The 6,079-nt window shown below is 40.6% G+C and overlaps 1 non-coding gene across 1 annotated transcript; it reads right to left on the bottom strand.

Annotated features, from left to right (window-relative positions):
* Positions 1-5,616: 5,616 nt before the first annotated feature.
* On the bottom strand, positions 5,617-5,701 carry TRNAR-UCU (transfer RNA arginine (anticodon UCU)). The gene is given in 2 exon segments: positions 5,617-5,652; positions 5,665-5,701. It is a non-coding gene; the product is annotated as a tRNA-Arg (tRNA).
* Between the last annotated feature and the right edge of the window lie 378 nt (positions 5,702-6,079).

The following is a 6,079-nucleotide window of genomic DNA, read 5'->3' as shown; positions in this document are numbered from 1 at the left end:
TAGTAAATTAACTGATATTTAACACCCTTACTTTGTAGGGTCAAGCCTCTTATTTACATAGTTTATGAAACACAGTTTCTATTGAAAGGAGCTTATATTTCACCTTTCCCCTGTTGTTTTGCTTAATTTAGTTGCTTGTTAAGAGTTGTTGCTGACTATTCTTTAGCAGCCATTAATGAGAAATGACTTGAGCGTGGATGTGATTCCGGCATGCTTTTTTAAATATAATTATTCTTGTTTTTGTGGTTTGATCGGTGGTGGTGGAGTGTTCCACATCTGAAGGTTGAACATAGAATGGTATCCTCTAGATTCTACATATCTATGTTTTAAAAATCCATAGTTTCATGTTGAAGATTATATGAAATGAATCTGCGGGTCAATCTTTTTTTTTTAGTATACAAAGACTGCCACACTGGTGGTATGGTAATTGCCACTCTTGTTGGCAGTTTTAGCTGCAAAGCTAAGAAATGAACGGATGAGCAAACAGAACTCTTTTCAACCTGAATGATAGTCCCTCTAAATCAAGATTCAGAGAAACTGGAACAAAGGTGTGGGAAGCTTGCACTGCCCCTGCAGATTCTGTAGGTGCCAATGCTCTTCAGTTCCTGTGCCTATCAGTCCATTATCTTTCAAAATCACATGTATTTTCAGTAGAAGTTTATGCTGCCTTTGAATTACCCTACAATATTGTTGTATTGGTGTTGCAGCTAATACAGTTCAAATTACAGGCAGTCCTCGACCGTACAACATTCTCATGACATTTCCGAATTGACATCCTGATTCGACTTACAATTTTGGTTTCCACTTTGACTCTTGATCCCACAATAAAGTGATTACGGTTCCAAGTTATGATGTTTTGACTTACTACGCAACTGGTTCCTGTTGTAAGTCTGAGAACTGCCTGTAATTACTAATGTTAGGCTGGAGAATAATGCAGAAAATGTAATGGTAGAATAGAAGTTGATAATAGGAAATTATTGGTATGTCATTCAACAATGGTGGGATTATGTGGGGTGGGCTGTCTGTGCTAGGAAAGAAAAGGAAGAAAATTTGGGAAGATATAATAGAAGTAAAATGTTTAAAAATGGCCTTCAGGGTCCTATTTTATACCTTCTTACAAAAGGAAATTTGACTTTTTTTTTTAATTAAGAGATTGGACATTTGTGTTTCAAAATGGCTTCAACTCTGAGCAGCTAAGATAGACTTAGAAAGGCAGTCAGCCCTCATGGCTCAAGCCAGACACTGATCACCAGCAAAGGTTATGAAAAAATTCTCCCATGTCTGTCTTGCATTTGCATGTTTTTTCTAAAACAATCCAACATTAGTCACTGTATTGGAGACAGGCTAGGACCAAGAGTTTAAAAAACAATTACCCGTTGAAGCTCTCTAGTTTAACATTCTCTGGCCTGACAACTACCATGAGCCAGCATGATTTCAGTTTGCTAGATGTCCGCTTATCATGGCTGTGGCCAAGTTTTCTATGATCCCATAAAGTTTGTTTACAGCCACCAGTGCTGGCTCTCTGTGTTCTGTGCTGTTATTTAGCTCTAATTTACCCCAAATGACTTCTGAGAGTAAGCAGTGGAAGTGTTGGCAATGCTGCTGGACAAATTCTCTGGTATAGCACCAGTGAGATTCCAAGGGTGCCAGACTAGAGAGGTTCAACCTGTAGAGAGTTTAGGTGGCCAACTCAATGATTTATAGAAGCTTCTCATTTTTGAAACCTGAGCTGAAGTGTCAGATTGAGGACATACAAATGCAGACACCCATCATTTCTGCAAATCTTGGCTGAGGTGTAGTTTCTGTTCTTTTATGGTCAGTCCTGTGATTGTATCGCAGACCTGTGCATACACCATTGATGACAATGCAAGAATAAGGAAATAAAACCAGAACTGTGCTCTTGTGCTCTGTAAGAAACATTGAGGCAGAAGAATGTCAATATTGGACAAACAGGAAAGAACAAAATTGCGATAAGAGATATTTGTAGTGTTTAAGAGGATTATGAACAATAGTCAAATGAGCTTGTATAAAATTATATAGAATTTTTGTAACTATTTTAAAATTATTTTTATTAGACTGTTTTCTATGAAAAGATTTTAGTGACAATTTAGAATTAAAAGATGAGCACATGGCTACAATTCTTGAGTTCTAATTAAACAGTATATTGGCGCGCTCTCATAATGGTCCAGATGCCTATCACAAGGCCAAATCACTGATCAGCAACACCGACAAAACAAGCCTGTCAGAAATACATTTAAGAAAGAATGGTGGGTTTTGAGAAACTTCATTTTTTGTGTAAACAGAATGTAATATATTAGTTTAGGTTTATTATCCTGTACTGAAATGACCTTCCCAGATATTTTAATTGTATTGCTTTCTATACGCTGGCCTGAAAACATAAGCTCTACTATGACAAGAAAGATTCCTCTTTAGTTCATATTGTAGAAACCTGTGATTCTGAGACAGCAGGTGATATGGTTCTATGTTCTACATGTGCACTTGCTGATGGCTTAGGTGTCCCTAGATAGTTGCATATTCTCTGGTGAACATTCAGAGTAGCTTCAGGGGGTAGCCGAGTTAGTCTGTACAGGATAAACTTAAACAACAAATAGGTTTGTTCTCTTATTTTCATATACTTCCTACTAGTCTATATCCAAGTTTTCTCTTGTCTTATGCTTAAATTGTAAGCTCTCTGAGACAGGAACTGCCTTTTTGTTTTGTATTTATACATGCTTCATATAATAGGGTCCTGGTCCATGAGTAGGGCTTACAGGCACTACTGTAATATAATGAAATTATTTGTTCATAAGATTAGCAATGGTATCATGATTAACTTGGTATAGTGAATAGGGTACCATTACAATGCCTTTTGTGTGAATGCAAACAAAAGTAAGACACAGACTCTTATGCAGCTGATTTCCCAAATAACTTTCTTGACATGTCCCTGACTCCCCAGTTTTTCTAGTTGCCTCTCTGACCACTTGGTCTCTCTTTTATTCTTAAATGTTCTTCCTTTCCATAGAGAACACCATTCTAGCCACCATGTTGTGACTCTTCGAATCATGTAGCTAATATTTTACAAAGTTGTTACTTTCTGTTTAATCTACCCTTTGTCCACTAAAATACTTTGTCCAAACACTGCACATCATCTTTGATCACTGTAACCTAGTCTCTCGGCTTCCAGCTTTTTATATCCATCTGCTTTTCAATTGGTCCAGAATGCTGCACCCAACATAGACTTCTGCTTCCCACTCCAACCATGTCACTTTTCTTTTTGAATTCCTCTGTTGGTTTTCTTTTACATTGTCATGTTACAATTTCTTGCTCTTTTCTCCATTCTCAGCTGGGTGCCTTTTATCAGCCATTGCCCTCCCCCTGGAGGGCTTTCCTTATCTTTATCTGCCCCCACACATCTCATTTAAGAATCCAGCTTATTTCCTCTTGAGCTCATTTACATGGTTGGCTCTTTGTGGTAGATTATCTAGTTTTGTAAAGTATTGTATAAATTATTTGCAATAGTATAAGAAAAGGTTCTGTGCCCTGAAACTGTTGCAAGGTAAAGTAGATAATGAACAAATGATAGCAGTAAGCATGCTTAGTACAAGGATAGGGACAAAGTGGAGGAGAAACACTGAACAATGAGAAGGGAAATACATCTGTCGGGTTAGTGATGCATTTACATAGAAAACAGATTCCATAAACTATTTCATACTGTTTCACCTTTTTTTATAATGGGTAAGTGTCATAGCTAAGAGAAACCATGGAAACAAAACCAAAATGTGATTTCTGAGAAGAGATTTGAAGCTGCAGAAGTCAGCTGGCACATAGGAGAGGGAAACTGTCTGACAAAATTCACTGGTGTGAACATGGTGGATTAATGTCTCCTGCTTTGAAAGAAATGCCTCTGTCACCACCTCATTTACATGGTACAGGATTATTATGCTGTGCCAGTATTGCATTTTACATTAGTAGCTATGTGTTTTTATTATAAGTCTGATGGGCCCATTTCTCAGTGATTTTTATTTAATCTGAAAGACACAAGTGTCATGATCTATATATATATTTGAGTGCATGAGTGAGTCTGTCTGTCCAAGAACTCCTGAGTGGTAAGAGCTAATACCACCAAATTTAGCGTTCAGCTTCTTATAACTTAAAGCAAGGTAACGGTTTGATTGTGCTAGGGAAGTGAGATGTGCCCAGAATAGGCTTGCTTTTCATGAAACTATACAGAAAGAGAGAATCAGGTCAAAGGGGCTGGTCGGGGGTACCCCCCCTCTAGGACTGCCCAGTGTGTGAGCCTCCCTTTGTGGAGGGTGGGAGGGACTGAACTTTCCCTGCACCCCAATTCATACCAGAACATTGCTGGCTGTTCCCCTAGGGGAAAGTGCCGTTTGCTGCATGTCTCACTGTGGCAGAGGAGCACAAGAGGCAGATGAACCTGGATCTTCCCCAGCAAAGGGACATGAATTTCCTCCCATGGCTGCACCTGCTGCAGCAGCCATGGAGAGGTGCTTCTCCCCTAGCTCCAATCTGCTGCAGTAAGAGAGGACTGGGGCGGTCCTCTCCCTGGGGCAACCTGTATGCTGCACCTCTCATTTCCTAGCCCCACCCCAGAGCAATGATTTAAATGAAGAAAACCAAAAATTTAGCTAAGAACTTGAGGAATGTGGGTAAATCTTCTAGATATAATTAATGAAAGTGGTAGGAGAAGATGGAGCTAAGAGAAATGTAAGATGGAAAAGACTGCATTAAAGCATATGGCTAAACTACATCTAACAAAGTCAGAGGAGTTGAAATGTGACTTTTTTTGGGAGGGCTAATGTTTAATTGATTTTGCTAAAATAGCCCTTCCACTTCCTTGCTGGCTTTAAAGTTAATTGAAATCCCTCATTAATCAGTTCTCCCCTCGTTTTTCAACACTTAACTGGTTTGCAGTGCCCATTAGGACGAATTTGACCTGCCATTAAAAAAAATGAAAATGATTTCCTACCTCAATGGTCAGTGCAAACGGGGTGTTTCTTTAAAGAGAACGGCTTGTTTTGTGTGCATTATGATGGCTTGTACCCCCAACCTAAAGCCAGCTCCAGGATTGCTTTTTTGCAACTGCTGTTTGGAGGAGCTCCACGTATATTTCCACAAGAAGCCCCCCTCTTGCACTTAGTCAGGAAATGAACAACTGCCTTGCTAGCCGGGGTAGAAAGATGGAGGGAGGCTGGTTTTGCTTTTTGTGCTCTCGAAGAGCCTGGAATAAAATGATAAATCAGCGGTTCGTGGCTCAGGCGCGGTTGGGGGAAAGAAGCTGCAACTCAACCCGCCCCTGCGCTGAGCCCGGGCCCGGCGGGCGGCTCCCGCAGCCGGAGCTGCCCCGTAAGTGGCACCGGCCCTGCTGCCGCCCTTGCTCCCCCCGAGCTCAGGCCCGACCCTGGTGGCTGCGCGAGGCAGCGACCGGGACACCGGCCCAGTGAGGCTCCGAGCCCGGCCGCTGGGGCGGAAGGGAGGGTCCAGATTGGGCCGCTCCCTCGAGCACATGGGCAGCTCGGGTCCAACCGCCTGCGCGGGGAAAGCTGCCGGGAGTGAGCATTAAAATACTTTTTAAATAAAAAAGAAAGAAAATCACGACTCCGCCGGGACTCGAACCCGGAACCTTTGAATCTCTTCACCCGCTAGAAGTCCAATGCGCTATCCATTGCGCCACGGAGCCACCTGTTGGATTCATCGCACATCAGCTATACAGCCTATAGACAAAGCACTCTTGCTCTCTGCATTAGAGGCAGTGGGTCTCTGTGTAGAGATGGGGTTGTCCCTTTTTAATCTAATAGACTATTAGATCATGAAAAGAGTTATGCCACCAACCCAACCCTACTCAGTGCTGCAGCCTTTCTTTAAACTGTAGCTTCTCAAATTTAATTACAAAACTTTTTAAAAGTACAATTATATTAGGAAAGAATTTTAAAATCTATTTTATTCTGATATATTTTAATAATTTCTAATGGACAGAATATTAAATATTTCTCTGTATTTTAGTTTAAATGACTAGGTTTATACTTACTACTATGAAAGTATTGTACAAACTATATCA

The sequence above is a fragment of the Pelodiscus sinensis genome, chromosome 9 (assembly GCF_052426305.1).
Source record: "Pelodiscus sinensis isolate ZL-2025 chromosome 9, ASM5242630v1, whole genome shotgun sequence".
Lineage (NCBI taxonomy): Eukaryota > Metazoa > Chordata > Testudines > Trionychidae > Pelodiscus > Pelodiscus sinensis.
This window is presented reverse-complemented; position numbering and strand designations above follow the sequence as displayed.